Here is a 17958-nt window from a genome sequence, read left to right on the forward strand (position 1 = left end):
AGAAAACACGCCAGTAAGAAGACCCGCTCAGAAAACCCAGGATGTCTTGATCTCATGACGCAGTAGTATCGGGGACCCAAACCCAAAGCTTCAATAACCATGGCCAAGCGGACATTGTTACGGAAGTGCTGCTGACCCCAGGGTGTTACCCTAGTTATATCTTGATAGGTCCGCCATTTGGTCTGCGCTACAGAAGTTCCCAAGTGAGGGAAAAGTGAGCGCTCATATTGTTCTATAAAATCCTTCTTCACAGACTCACTTGCGTCTTGAAGGTGAGGAATCATTATGGATAAAACTAATTCTTGTTGCCAAGCCATGAAGGAGATTAGGAAGAAAGGAGATCGATGGGAGTAAGATTACTGTGAGCGACAAGTAAAAGTTACGACTTATATAAAGGAAGGAGCTAGCGTAACTTAGAAGCCAACGGTAGCTTGCCACTGAAGTTTTACCGTCTTTCCATGATTTGGGTTTGGCACAATTTTCTATAGAAGGCATTAAGAACTTTGAGATGAGGAGATAAAAGAAGCTCGTAAGCTAAGTCACTTACTTTCTTTGAAGTCAGATAAGGCTCACAATATCTGGGGGATAACTTCTTAAACTCCCCAATAGATAAAGAACTTCTTTTGTGCCGTACTCGAATGAAGACCAAAACCTTGGTATCCAAAACACCGATTTTCACTTCTGAACTCATTGTTCTGAATCCTTAAAACAGCGTGACTCCTGAGAAGTATTCTAGGGAAAGGGTCTTCCTTTTTTTAAACAGAATCTTTCTTTTATTTTTGAGAGGGAATAATTTTAAGATAAAAAAGGGAGATTCTTACTCCTGTATGCCTCGAAGGCTGGGGAGGAATCTTACATTCTACCCCACTTAAAAAAGTGTGAGATGTCCTCATCTCGCCAAGTAGAGGACAACTCTTTTTCTTAAGATCCAATTTATTCTAGGGTTCCTTATATTCTGGTCAACCCAACAGAATACGGGGATAAATATCCCTTATATAGAACTCATCATTAAATAAATTCATTTCAGATCATATCATTCATATCTTTAACACGATAATGGTCCATCAGATCGAAATTTTTTCTTGCTGAACATTCCTCCACGGGAATTTCAGTCAAGCAAGTTTTCAATTTGTCATCCCTTAACTTGATATACCGAGTCAAGTGTTAACAGTAGTACTTTGACAGCACAATCCACTAATCTCATAGTGATTTGTTGAAATCATTATCATCATTTATCATTACAGGGACTCGTCCCATTCATCCTCATTGCGGTTTTGCTCAAGTTATTATATTTCAACTAAATTTCAAAAATCATCATTTTTCAATCAGAATCCCAATCAATTCATCAGTTCCCAAACAGAATTAAAAATCATATCAACCACATTCAAATTCGTCATCTGGATAGCATTAACGCTTATAATTTCAAGTCTTAGATTTACTCGTATATACTGTCAGTAAAGAGCTGCAGTTATACTCTCGGTATATACGGATAGTCACGGCCCTTGGAATTATAAGGTAAATACCATCATGTCTAGGCCTCAAGCAAGTCAAGGATTCTATATAATTGCGGTACTTCCATCTGAAGACCCAATTACCAAATTACGAATTTCAATTTGAATATCAAATTGTATGAATTATATCACACAATTACAACCTTTTTGTGTTTCTTGATAAATTTCTGACCTATTTGTCTTCTCAATTGATCTTTATTAACCAAATGCTCTGATACCAACTGTGAGATCCCCCTGTTCCCACCGAGCAACGGATTCGGGTACTAGCAGCGGAAGTAGCACTTCTCACACGGGACAGGGGTCCCACATTCGGGACCTCGTCCACGGATATCCGGACAAGAGACTAATCCGTCGGTTTTTCCAAAACCGAACCCGGAAAAAACTTCCCTTACCCGGAAAGCACGGGCGATTCCACCAGGATAATTTTTTTACTCTAACGTAGTCAAGATCATTACTGATCACGCTGATCCAACTGCACCTATAAAGATACTCAGTCGGATCAAGGAAGAAACTTGCACTTGGATCATTGGGATCAACGCTTTTTTCCCCATCAAGAGGCACAACCGTTGATTCCTATCCATAGAACAATTACTATCCAGGACTTACTTCATCTATCGTAATAACAGAAATTGAGTCTCAGTTTACGGATCCATCAGTCCAGCCTAACCCCATCCGATCCCATGGGTTAGCCAACCGCCCAACCACTGTAGTGATGGGATCCAATTTGGAATTTGGTTAGGTTTTGTCCCGGGTACCAAGGAAAAGAGTTCCAAGGCCCCCTAGCCGGAATTTCATGCAAACATAAAACTAGCCACACCACTTACACACCCAATATGAAAATTGCCTTTTTCTTAGCATCAGCAAACTTTAAAACAATCTTTTAATGAAACCATAGTACCACTGATCACAATCTCCCAATTTATCCAGTTGATTCATAATTTCCCATCATTCCTTCATCAGAGTATCTATGGCATCATTGGCAACTAGAACGCTCACCACCTGTCCACACAGAGGCCGTTTCCATAGTTCCTAGCCCATAATACTCGGCAATATAATCACTTATCAAGATGGACTCTCGTTGAAGATCAGCAAGATCAACCAACAGATCCATATAAAAGAGCCATGGACTCATCCGTTGAGGACCAGCAAGGTCAGTCAACCAGATCCATGCCCGGTTTCACAAAACAACTCTTACTCCTTGTTCCAATATCTTCCTCGACGCACGCGTGGGTATCCTAGGCGACCCAGAGCCCGAGCACCGTATGGTCAGCACCCTCTAGGATCCTTCGCAGGTGACCTAGCGCTTCACTCATAGGCCGCTTCCTTGGTCCCTCATCCACCGTACCGGAAGCTCACCATTTTAATCGAACCGAGGCTGGTCAAGACCTCGGTCGACCTTGCTACGCGAGACGTCCTCCATTGACTCTCCGTCAGCAGCAGTTGCAACTTTATCAGTTAGGTCTCCACGACCTTAATCACAAGACGGTCAAAATGCTTCCCCAGCATTCTTGACATAAAACAGCCATTTACAAACAGCATTTACAAACAGTTTACAAATACAGTTTCTATATTAACTCTCATTTTTCCACATTATCCCTCATTAATCCACATTACTTATTCCACATTCCATGTATATGTGTACTCATCCAATCACCTCCTTTTCCATCTCTTCACTTCAGATTCCTTCACATCACATATCATATATTCACATCCATATCCACATCCATACATCCACATCCACATCCACATTCACATCCATACATCCACATCTACATGCTTATCTCCATTTTCACATCCTCATTTATACATCCACATCCCATATCCACATTCATACATACACATCCATATCCACATCCACATCCACATCCACATTCACATCCATGCATCCACATCTACATGCTTACCTCCATTTTCACATCCTCATTTATACATCCACATCCCATATCCACATTCATACATACACATCCATACATCCACATCTACATCCACATACATACATACATCCACATCCACATTCCACATTCACATCTATACATCCACATCTACATTCACATTCACATACATCCACATCCACATTCCCATACATCCACATCTATACATCCACATTCCACATTCACATCTACATTCACATTCACATACATGCATCCACATCTATATATCCACATTCCACATTCACATCTACATTCACATTCACATACATCCACATCTACATTCACATTCACATACATCCACATCCACATTCCCATACATCCACATCTATACATCCACATTCCACATTCACATCTACATTCACATTCACATACATGCATCCACATCTACATTCCCATACATCCACATCTATATATCCACATTCCACATTCACATCTACATTCACATTCACATACATCCACATCTACATTCACATTCACATACATCCACATCCACATTCCCATACATCCACATCTATACATCCACATTCCACATTCACATCTACATTCACATTCACATACATGCATCCACATCTACATTCCCATACATCCACATCTATATATCCACATTCCACATTCACATCTACATTCACATTCACATACATCCACATCTACATTCACATTCACATACATCCACATCCCCATTCCCATTCACATCTATACATCCACATCTACATCCACATACATACATACATCCACATCCACATTCCACATTCACATCTATACATCCACATCTACATCCACATTCACATACATCCACATCCACATTTCCATTCACATCTATACATCCACATCCATTCACATCTATACATCCACATCTACATCCACATTTACATCTATGCATATACATCTTCATGCATATATCCATTTTCATGTTCATACTTCCACACTCCCATCTCCATATCCACACATCCACATACATACATCCATTTTCACATTCCCATTTATATAACCCCATATACCTTCACATCTAATCTTTTACATCACTTTTATTCTCGCCCTATCACTACCCATATACATCTTATCCTATCACATACACTTCTTACCTCATCCCCCCATACACATCTTAATTCATCTTATCACATCCTAACTTATTTCATAAGCATCTTATCACCTCTTATCACACCTCTTATCACATCCTATCACTTTCCATACGCATCTTATCAATTCTTATCACATCTCATACACCTCTTATCACATCTTATCACATTTCATATCTTTTTTTTTTCTTTTTTTAAAGAGAATTCTTTTATTTGATATAAGATTTCTCTACACATTTATTTATACATAAATTCCATTTAAGGAGACTAACACTTTCGAAATTAAAATCAATCTTTTATGCATCTTCTTATGCATGATTTCAATTTGGTAGGGAATTATACTTTTAGAATAAAAGAATTTCTCTTATGCATCTAAGTTAAGCATAAAATCCATTTATGAGGAAAATCATACTTTTAGTATAAAAAGAATATCTTTTATGCATACCTATATGCATGAAATCCAATATGATAAAAGTAACACTTTTGATATAAAAATTTTTCCTTTATGCATACTTCTATGCATGAAAATAAAAATGGTAAAAATAACACTTTTGATATAAAAATTTATCCTTTATGCATACTTCTATGCATGAAAGTAAAAATGATAAAAGTAACACTTTTGATATAAAAATTTATCCATTATGCATACTTCTATGCATGAAAATAAAAATGGTAAAAATAACACTTTTGATATAAAAATTTATCCTTTATGCATAATATTAAAATTCAATTTCTCCATGATTATAAGAAATTCTTTCAATTAATCTAGGATGATGATTCCTAGAATATGGTAGGAAGTCCTCTTTTTATGCTTTGAATGAAAATTTTTTATGCATAATTTTTATAAAAATTTTGCCATAGCTCCGCTGCTATGACTGATAAATCTCAATTTTTCTAAGGGATAAAGCTTATCATTAAGAAAATAATTAAAATGATTCTCTAATTGGATCCTTAATCCATAATGGATTGAATCATCAATATACATAAACTAAAAGCATAAGAAAAAGCCATTAATTTGGCCTCAAGCATAGCTTAATCTTGGGTTAAGGAAAAGCTTTATGAAAAGCTTGATTTGGATTGAGAATGGGTCATGAGTATGACCCTTTCTTGAGTGAGAGAGAGAATTTACATAAGAATCATTAGAATTTAAACATAAATGAAAATTAACTTCAATAGCATTTATTAAATTATGTAACTCTTCACTACTATTCAAACTTCAATAGCATTTAAAAAAAAACCATACCAATTAAACTTCTCAAGCTTGAGAGGGGTTGAGAAGAGAGAAACATTGAGAAATTATAGAAAGATCAATATTCACTAATTACCTTACAACTTGCTTGATTCTTTGTTCACGGTAGAGGCCCCCAACCAATCAATTGGTTAAGTATGTTGATGGAGCCACTAATGGGGATTGAAGAAAGAGGGAAGCTCCAAAAACTAGTGAATTATTAAATGAATTCACAGTTTCTGGCTTAGGTGGAGTAGAGTAACGATGCATAAACACTATATATTTTTCAACAAGGGGGAGGCTTCTATTTATAGGAAAAATTGAGCTCCTAACCAAACAAACTGATTCTAGAATTTTCTAAATCAGTTTGGTCAATATTTGACCATTTTTAGGTCAGTTAAGCTAACTTTTTGGAACTAGACTTAAATGAGGAGAGAGGAGAGATGAATTATCTCAATTTTTATGAGTTTAAAACTCATTCAAGCATGTGAAATATGCACCTCCTTTAAAGAACTCCCTTTCCTTACATATGTCATATTTTTAATATTGCTCATAGTTTTTTACTAATAAACCTTGTACATTTTCAACTCTTCATCTTATGTGAAATATGCACCTCCTTTAAAGAACTCCCCTTCCTTACATATGTCATACTTTTAATATTGCTCATAATTTTTTTACTAATAAACCTTGTACATTTTCAACTCTTCATCTTATGTGAAATATGCACCTCCTTTAAAGAACTCCTCTTCCTTACATATGTCATACTTTTAATATTGCTCATAATTTTTTACTAATAAACCTTGTACATTTTCAACTCTTCATCTTATGTGAAATATGCACCTCCTTTAAAGAATTCCCCTTCCTTACATATGTCATATTTTTAATATTGCTCATAGTTTTTTACTAATAACCTTGTACATTTTCAACTCTTCACCTCATGTGAGCATTTACTCATTTTTGGGTATTTTCTTTTTACAAGTTGGATTTATCTCCTCCCTACACATGGATTGATGCTATTGGTCCATAGGAACCTTAATTGGACCATAGTCTAAAGATTTCTGAAAATCTAGACCCTTAGACTAAGGTTCTTTATAGCTATTTTCAATTAATTCCAATTGCACATTGGAAAATTCTTTTTGAATTTCTGTTTCAGGGGAACTCATCTGAATTAGAAGAGATATTTTTCTATCCAAAAATATTCAAAATCTGAATATTCTCTCTCTAGAATATTTTTCTCTCTCTAGGCTAAAACAGATAGAAACAAGGTCTTTATATTTCTGAAGAGGGATTGATTACAGGGAAAGATACTAGACATCAAAAAGGGGGTGGGGGAGGAATCTTACATTCTACCCCACTTAAAAAACGCGAGATGTCCTCATCTCGCAACTTGTGATAATTTCGCAAGATTCACGAATATGAGACTTAGAGAAAAATTTTAATCAAGATTAACCACCAAGATAAGTCTTAAAGAGAGCAAGATTCAAAATACGAACAAGATTTAAACTTTATTCATTCTTGGAACTTATACAGTAAAGATAGAGGAACTCTTTACACTTCCATAAGCCCGTCCATCATATGGTCACAAAAGCAGTCCTCACAAGCTGCACAAGTATAAGGTAACTCATCTATGGGAATGATTCTGTGGGTTATTGCTGCGCCTATCTCAGTGGTATGAGGTGTTCTAACAAAAGGACCTCTGAGAGGCAAGCCAAAAACGGGGTAAAGGCATATCTTCTCATGAGGAAGAAAACACGCCAGTAAGAAGACCCGCTCAGAAAACCCAGGATGTCTTGATCTCATGACGCAGTAGTATCGGGGACCCAAACCCAAAGCTTCAATAACCATGGCCAAGCGGACATTGTTACGGAAGTGCTGCTGACCCCAGGGTGTTACCCTAGTTATATCTTGATAGGTCCGCCATTTGGTCTGCGCTACAGAAGTTCCCAAGTGAGGGAAAAGTGAGCGCTCATATTGTTCTATAAAATCCTTCTTCACAGACTCACTTGCGTCTTGAAGGTGAGGAATCATTATGGATAAAACTAATTCTTGTTGCCAAGCCATGAAGGAGATTAGGAAGAAAGGAGATCGATGGGAGTAAGATTACTGTGAGCGACAAGTAAAAGTTACGACTTATATAAAGGAAGGAGCTAGCGTAACTTAGAAGCCAACGGTAGCTTGCCACTGAAGTTTTACCGTCTTTCCATGATTTGGGTTTGGCACAATTTTCTATAGAAGGCATTAAGAACTTTGAGATGAGGAGATAAAAGAAGCTCGTAAGCTAAGTCACTTACTTTCTTTGAAGTCAGATAAGGCTCACAATATCTGGGGGATAACTTCTTAAACTCCCCAATAGATAAAGAACTTCTTTTGTGCCGTACTCGAATGAAGACCAAAACCTTGGTATCCAAAACACCGATTTTCACTTCTGAACTCATTGTTCTGAATCCTTAAAACAGCGTGACTCCTGAGAAGTATTCTAGGGAAAGGGTCTTCCTTTTTTTAAACAGAATCTTTCTTTTATTTTTGAGAGGGAATAATTTTAAGATAAAAAAGGGAGATTCTTACTCCTGTATGCCTCGAAGGCTGGGGAGGAATCTTACATTCTACCCCACTTAAAAAAGTGTGAGATGTCCTTATCTCGCCAAGTAGAGGACAACTCTTTTTCTTAAGATCCAATTTATTCTAGGGTTCCTTATATTCTGGTCAACCCAACAGAATACGGGGATAAATATCCCTTATATAGAACTCATCATTAAATAAATTCATTTCAGATCATATCATTCATATCTTTAACACGATAATGGTCCATCAGATCGAAATTTTTTCTTGCTGAACATTCCTCCACGGGAATTTCAGTCAAGCAAGTTTTCAATTTGTCATCCCTTAACTTGATATACCGAGTCAAGTGTTAACAGTAGTACTTTGACAGCACAATCCACTAATCTCATAGTGATTTGTTGAAATCATTATCATCATTTATCATTACAGGGACTCGTCCCATTCATCCTCATTGCGGTTTTGCTCAAGTTATTATATTTCAACTAAATTTCAAAAATCATCATTTTTCAATCAGAATCCCAATCAATTCATCAGTTCCCAAACAGAATTAAAAATCATATCAACCACATTCAAATTCGTCATCTGGATAGCATTAACGCTTATAATTTCAAGTCTTAGATTTACTCGTATATACTGTCAGTAAAGAGCTGCAGTTATACTCTCGGTATATACGGATAGTCACGGCCCTTGGAATTATAAGGTAAATACCATCATGTCTAGGCCTCAAGCAAGTCAAGGATTCTATATAATTGCGGTACTTCCATCTGAAGACCCAATTACCAAATTACGAATTTCAATTTGAATATCAAATTGTATGAATTATATCACACAATTACAACCTTTTTGTGTTTCTTGATAAATTTCTGACCTATTTGTCTTCTCAATTGATCTTTATTAACCAAATGCTCTGATACCAACTGTGAGATCCCCCTGTTCCCACCGAGCAACGGATTCGGGTACTAGCAGCGGAAGTAGCACTTCTCACACGGGACAGGGGTCCCACATTCGGGACCTCGTCCACGGATATCCGGACAAGAGACTAATCCGTCGGTTTTTCCAAAACCGAACCCGGAAAAAACTTCCCTTACCCGGAAAGCACGGGCGATTCCACCAGGATAATTTTTTTACTCTAACGTAGTCAAGATCATTACTGATCACGCTGATCCAACTGCACCTATAAAGATACTCAGTCGGATCAAGGAAGAAACTTGCACTTGGATCATTGGGATCAACGCTTTTTTCCCCATCAAGAGGCACAGCCGTTGATTCCTATCCATAGAACAATTACTATCCAGGACTTACTTCATCTATCGTAATAACAGAAATTGAGTCTCAGTTTACGGATCCATCAGTCCAGCCTAACCCCATCCGATCCCATGGGTTAGCCAACCGCCCAACCACTGTAGTGATGGGATCCAATTTGGAATTTGGTTAGGTTTTGTCCCGGGTACCAAGGAAAAGAGTTCCAAGGCCCCCTAGCCGGAATTTCATGCAAACATAAAACTAGCCACACCACTTACACACCCAATATGAAAATTGCCTTTTTCTTAGCATCAGCAAACTTTAAAACAATCTTTTAATGAAACCATAGTACCACTGATCACAATCTCCCAATTTATCCAGTTGATTCATAATTTCCCATCATTCCTTCATCAGAGTATCTATGGCATCATTGGCAACTAGAACGCTCACCACCTGTCCACACAGAGGCCGTTTCCATAGTTCCTAGCCCATAATACTCGGCAATATAATCACTTATCAAGATGGACTCTCGTTGAAGATCAGCAAGATCAACCAACAGATCCATATAAAAGAGCCATGGACTCATCCGTTGAGGACCAGCAAGGTCAGTCAACCAGATCCATGCCCGGTTTCACAAAACAACTCTTACTCCTTGTTCCAATATCTTCCTCGACGCACGCGTGGGTATCCTAGGCGACCCAGAGCCCGAGCACCGTATGGTCAGCACCCTCTAGGATCCTTCGCAGGTGACCTAGCGCTTCACTCATAGGCCGCTTCCTTGGTCCCTCATCCACCGTACCGGAAGCTCACCATTTTAATCGAACCGAGGCTGGTCAAGACCTCGGTCGACCTTGCTACGCGAGACGTCCTCCATTGACTCTCCGTCAGCAGCAGTTGCAACTTTATCAGTTAGGTCTCCACGACCTTAATCACAAGACGGTCAAAATGCTTCCCCAACATTCTTGACATAAAACAGCCATTTACAAACAGCATTTACAAACAGTTTACAAATACAGTTTCTATATTAACTCTCATTTTTCCACATTATCCCTCATTAATCCACATTACTTATTCCACATTCCATGTATATGTGTACTCATCCAATCACCTCCTTTTCCATCTCTTCACTTCAGATTCCTTCACATCACATATCATATATTCACATCCATATCCACATCCATACATCCACATCCACATCCACATTCACATCCATACATCCACATCTACATGCTTATCTCCATTTTCACATCCTCATTTATACATCCACATCCCATATCCACATTCATACATACACATCCATATCCACATCCACATCCACATCCACATTCACATCCATGCATCCACATCTACATGCTTACCTCCATTTTCACATCCTCATTTATACATCCACATCCCATATCCACATTCATACATACACATCCATACATCCACATCTACATCCACATACATACATACATCCACATCCACATTCCACATTCACATCTATACATCCACATCTACATTCACATTCACATACATCCACATCCACATTCCCATACATCCACATCTATACATCCACATTCCACATTCACATCTACATTCACATTCACATACATGCATCCACATCTATATATCCACATTCCACATTCACATCTACATTCACATTCACATACATCCACATCTACATTCACATTCACATACATCCACATCCACATTCCCATACATCCACATCTATACATCCACATTCCACATTCACATCTACATTCACATTCACATACATGCATCCACATCTACATTCCCATACATCCACATCTATATATCCACATTCCACATTCACATCTACATTCACATTCACATACATCCACATCTACATTCACATTCACATACATCCACATCCACATTCCCATACATCCACATCTATACATCCACATTCCACATTCACATCTACATTCACATTCACATACATGCATCCACATCTACATTCCCATACATCCACATCTATATATCCACATTCCACATTCACATCTACATTCACATTCACATACATCCACATCTACATTCACATTCACATACATCCACATCCCCATTCCCATTCACATCTATACATCCACATCTACATCCACATACATACATACATCCACATCCACATTCCACATTCACATCTATACATCCACATCTACATCCACATTCACATACATCCACATCCACATTTCCATTCACATCTATACATCCACATCCATTCACATCTATACATCCACATCTACATCCACATTTACATCTATGCATATACATCTTCATGCATATATCCATTTTCATGTTCATACTTCCACACTCCCATCTCCATATCCACACATCCACATACATACATCCATTTTCACATTCCCATTTATATAACCCCATATACCTTCACATCTAATCTTTTACATCACTTTTATTCTCGCCCTATCACTACCCATATACATCTTATCCTATCACATACACTTCTTACCTCATCCCCCCATACACATCTTAATTCATCTTATCACATCCTAACTTATTTCATAAGCATCTTATCACCTCTTATCACACCTCTTATCACATCCTATCACTTTCCATACGCATCTTATCAATTCTTATCACATCTCATACACCTCTTATCACATCTTATCACATTTCATATCTTTTTTTTTTCTTTTTTTAAAGAGAATTCTTTTATTTGATATAAGATTTCTCTACACATTTATTTATACATAAATTCCATTTAAGGAGACTAACACTTTCGAAATTAAAATCAATCTTTTATGCATCTTCTTATGCATGATTTCAATTTGGTAGGGAATTATACTTTTAGAATAAAAGAATTTCTCTTATGCATCTAAGTTAAGCATAAAATCCATTTATGAGGAAAATCATACTTTTAGTATAAAAAGAATATCTTTTATGCATACCTATATGCATGAAATCCAATATGATAAAAGTAACACTTTTGATATAAAAATTTTTCCTTTATGCATACTTCTATGCATGAAAATAAAAATGGTAAAAATAACACTTTTGATATAAAAATTTATCCTTTATGCATACTTCTATGCATGAAAGTAAAAATGATAAAAGTAACACTTTTGATATAAAAATTTATCCATTATGCATACTTCTATGCATGAAAATAAAAATGGTAAAAATAACACTTTTGATATAAAAATTTATCCTTTATGCATAATATTAAAATTTAATTTCTCCATGATTATAAGAAATTCTTTCAATTAATCTAGGATGATGATTCCTAGAATATGGTAGGAAGTCCTCTTTTTATGCTTTGAATGAAAATTTTTTATGCATAATTTTTATAAAAATTTTGCCATAGCTCCGCTGCTATGACTGATAAATCTCAATTTTTCTAAGGGATAAAGCTTATCATTAAGAAAATAATTAAAATGATTCTCTAATTGGATCCTTAATCCATAATGGATTGAATCATCAATATACATAAACTAAAAGCATAAGAAAAAGCCATTAATTTGGCCTCAAGCATAGCTTAATCTTGGGTTAAGGAAAAGCTTTATGAAAAGCTTGATTTGGATTGAGAATGGGTCATGAGTATGACCCTTTCTTGAGTGAGAGAGAGAATTTACATAAGAATCATTAGAATTTAAACATAAATGAAAATTAACTTCAATAGCATTTATTAAATTATGTAACTCTTCACTACTATTCAAACTTCAATAGCATTTAAAAAAAAACCATACCAATTAAACTTCTCAAGCTTGAGAGGGGTTGAGAAGAGAGAAACATTGAGAAATTATAGAAAGATCAATATTCACTAATTACCTTACAACTTGCTTGATTCTTTGTTCACGGTAGAGGCCCCCAACCAATCAATTGGTTAAGTATGTTGATGGAGCCACTAATGGGGATTGAAGAAAGAGGGAAGCTCCAAAAACTAGTGAATTATTAAATGAATTCACAGTTTCTGGCTTAGGTGGAGTAGAGTAACGATGCATAAACACTATATATTTTTCAACAAGGGGGAGGCTTCTATTTATAGGAAAAATTGAGCTCCTAACCAAACAAACTGATTCTAGAATTTTCTAAATCAGTTTGGTCAATATTTGACCATTTTTAGGTCAGTTAAGCTAACTTTTTGGAACTAGACTTAAATGAGGAGAGAGGAGAGATGAATTATCTCAATTTTTATGAGTTTAAAACTCATTCAAGCATGTGAAATATGCACCTCCTTTAAAGAACTCCCTTTCCTTACATATGTCATATTTTTAATATTGCTCATAGTTTTTTACTAATAAACCTTGTACATTTTCAACTCTTCATCTTATGTGAAATATGCACCTCCTTTAAAGAACTCCCCTTCCTTACATATGTCATACTTTTAATATTGCTCATAATTTTTTTACTAATAAACCTTGTACATTTTCAACTCTTCATCTTATGTGAAATATGCACCTCCTTTAAAGAACTCCTCTTCCTTACATATGTCATACTTTTAATATTGCTCATAATTTTTTACTAATAAACCTTGTACATTTTCAACTCTTCATCTTATGTGAAATATGCACCTCCTTTAAAGAATTCCCCTTCCTTACATATGTCATATTTTTAATATTGCTCATAGTTTTTTACTAATAACCTTGTACATTTTCAACTCTTCACCTCATGTGAGCATTTACTCATTTTTGGGTATTTTCTTTTTACAAGTTGGATTTATCTCCTCCCTACACATGGATTGATGCTATTGGTCCATAGGAACCTTAATTGGACCATAGTCTAAAGATTTCTGAAAATCTAGACCCTTAGACTAAGGTTCTTTATAGCTATTTTCAATTAATTCCAATTGCACATTGGAAAATTCTTTTTGAATTTCTGTTTCAGGGGAACTCATCTGAATTAGAAGAGATATTTTTCTATCCAAAAATATTCAAAATCTGAATATTCTCTCTCTAGAATATTTTTCTCTCTCTAGGCTAAAACAGATAGAAACAAGGTCTTTATATTTCTGAAGAGGGATTGATTACAGGGAAAGATACTAGACATCAAAAAGGGGGTGGGGGAGGAATCTTACAGTACATGTGAAGAGAATTGTGCAAGATGGATGTACTTGTTGTGTGATAACTTTTGAATTATCAAGAGTATCTTATGGCCCAGTGACATGTGGTTTGCTATGTATTCACTTTGGATGTACTTGGAGTAATCCTCAATGAATCTCTGGGCACCCATGATCTTGTACTTGGAAGTAGACTGCTTTTGTTATTATAACCTTGGAAGTAGACTCCTTTTGGTGTTATAACCTTGTGACAACCTCCCATAGGATCACCTATTTGCTATAGCATTACATGGTAGAGCTAAGATAAATGTTGCACGTAGGGGTTTTCCCCTCTTCTCTACACATCTACACATACTTCTCTCTCTTAGAATCCACATGCATATCCTATCTTGTTAGCAAGACCAAGAAAAACACCTACTTCTTTGCAAGATCAAAACACAACAAATACTTAACGTAAAGCAAAGAAATAAACTCAAATGGAGTACTCACAACCAATAGATTCACATTGCTACTTGAAATGGAATGTACATATACAATGAGCTCCAAGACCCTTCTTTTATAGGATTTTGTCATCATCCACATCTCACATTAACTAATCATATCATCCTACGATCCTTTAGACCAATCAACTTTTTCTATTTCAAACCATCCAAAATCAAAACTACTTTACACTTCCTTGGTGTGCACACACTCAAACATAAATACATATGCATGGTTCTCTCACATGACCTCAACCGTACATATTTTCCCATATCCTAAGGTTGCTACCCACATATAAACATAACAAAAATAACATAAACCTACATGGCTTGATACATATGAATTTAACACCACTTTTTCAATAGACTATAGAAAAACTTGAGTTTGGGTGAAAATTTTGAAAAGCACATGAGACATACAAATCTTGCTTTCTTACCTCTATGCGATTAAGTTAGCTCTGACACCAACTATAATTTTCTATAGGTTCACTTGTTTGTTGCAATTTTTTAGCAACAAGAGAAAGAGATTTTAGGTTTTTACATGTAGGGGTTTTCAAATAGGTTTTCCCTCTTCTTCACATCTTCTCGCCTTGCAACCTATCTATAAAATAATCTACTCTAGGAAGAGTATATCTATTTTGTCGTAAATTTATTTATATTTTTATGATTCACGCACATCTGCCAACTCCCGTCCTTCTTGTGCTTCAAAAGTACTCAAGCTTAAGGAGATTTACTTTTGTGAATCTGTCCCATCCTGAGATGTTTTTTCAATAATTGATATGGGTAATCTCATCCTTTGTAAGGTGCAATACACACATGTTGAGACTCCAAAATCAAATCAATCCTATGATCTATTGATGATCGATCTTGTGGAAGACCATGAGGTAATTCAATAGGGAAAACATCAATGAATTTGCCTTGATGCTTTTTAAAGCTTGTGTCTCCTAAACATCTAGCTTAACCGTATTCAAATCATAATTAACATTCGATAAAAGGGGATCAAGAACACATTGAAACGCTTCATACTCAGAATTTTCAATTATATTATGAAGTTCTCCTAAATTTACAATGGTAGAGGGTGGACTATAAAAACACCATTAGGACAAATTGGAGAATCTTCCATAACAAAGGACAAAGCATGACCCTTTCAATCTACATAGACATGGTGCATGCACAGCCTTTGTAGATCTAGCTATTGCCCACATCTCTTACCACCACGAGGAGTTCCGCTACATGTGACCTTGCTACCAATGTATATCCTTTAAATTGCCCACATTGCTTTATTCACCTTGCACTCAATCACTCTAAACTCTATGGCTTCTTCTATTCTTTCAGTAGTGGTTGTATCTTGATCCTTAAAATTGATCCATGGTCTCCCCGCATATGCGGTCTCGTACATGTGCATTATACTCTTGATGATGCAGTATCTCATCATTAATATCAATGACCATAGTGGCTGGTCTCTTGTGATATGTAGTTTCTTTGTCATCGTCAGGGGGGTAGGCACCTTATACATGGGTTTTCCTTCAATTTCCTGATTGACTGTTCGGACCACTTGGGCTGGGCTTGCAGAAATCCGTTCCGTTAGTTTCTCCAAGCTTGGTCCTCTCCCTATGTGCTTACTTGAGAGAGTAAGAGACGGCCTCAGTGCTTTGCAAAAATACATTTGCTATATCTATAATGCATGCATCATAAAGAGAAATCTTACATCTATATCCTTCCCCTGCAAGCCAACTCCCATGCTTGCTCTCTGCTAGGTTTGTTTTTGGGGTATTTGGACCATCATTTCTTCTCTCTACTATTGTCATGACACTACCCCAGTGTGAATTGTGCACCTCCCACCAACTCAATCAAGAGTTCATTACTGAACTCTTGGTTTTGAATAGGGGTAAATCACACTGCAAACCTAGATTTTCTTACATTTCACCCAAGAAGTGAATAACATCTACTTATAATTCTTGTTGGACATGCCTATATAGTGGATTACAAGGGTCAGATTGGATAACAATGCAAGATAAGCCAAGATATAAGCCTACATAAAGCTTAGTATGAATCAATATTCAAAAGAATATCCTTATTTTCATTCAAGAAGTTGAAAACTTTGTGAGGATTTATGAATAATATCTTATATAATTTCATATATAATATAATATATATGAATTTATATATTAATATATCTATATATATTAATTTAACACATGGCTTGAGTGCGATTATATGTGGCATTTGCTACATGTAATGCCTGTGCTCGGGCATTACACATGGCATGCCATGTGTAATGCCCATGTGCAAGCATTACACAACACATGGCATGCCACGATGTGGGATTACATGTGGCAATGCCATGTGTACTGCTCGAGTTTTGGCAATACACATGGTAATGCCGCGTGTAATCCTACATCTGGCATGTGTAATGTCACATCTTCGCAATACATGTGGCATGCCATGTGTATTGCCTGAGCTTGGGAAATACACATGGCACCTATCAACGTGGCAGGCGCCCATTAAACGGCTCTCTCCCCGTCTCTCTCCCGTATACTCTCCACCCCCTCCTGAGCGCCTACCCTCGCCATACTCGCCTACCCCCCTCTAGTGCCTACCCTCGCCATACTCGCCTACCCACTTTCTAGCATCGACCCTTGCCATAAAATCGCCTACTCCCTCCCCCCTCTAGTGCCTACTCCCCCTCTAGCACCATAATTGCCATACTCTTCCCACTCTCTCTCTCCTTGATCTCGCCCTTCCAAACCCTCTCCTCTCCCCTCTAGTGATCTCACCCTCTCAAATCCTTTCCTCTCCCCTCTAGTGTATACTCTCCCCACTCTCTCTCTCTCTCTCTCTCTCTCTCTCTCTCTCTCTCTCTCTCTCTCTCTCTCTCTCTCTCTTCAATCTCACCCTCTCAAGCACTGTCCCGTACA

This window comes from Cibotium barometz, chromosome 5 (genome assembly GCF_041138505.1).
Source record: "Cibotium barometz isolate CiBa-2024 chromosome 5, ASM4113850v1, whole genome shotgun sequence".
Taxonomy (NCBI): domain Eukaryota; kingdom Viridiplantae; phylum Streptophyta; class Polypodiopsida; order Cyatheales; family Cibotiaceae; genus Cibotium; species Cibotium barometz.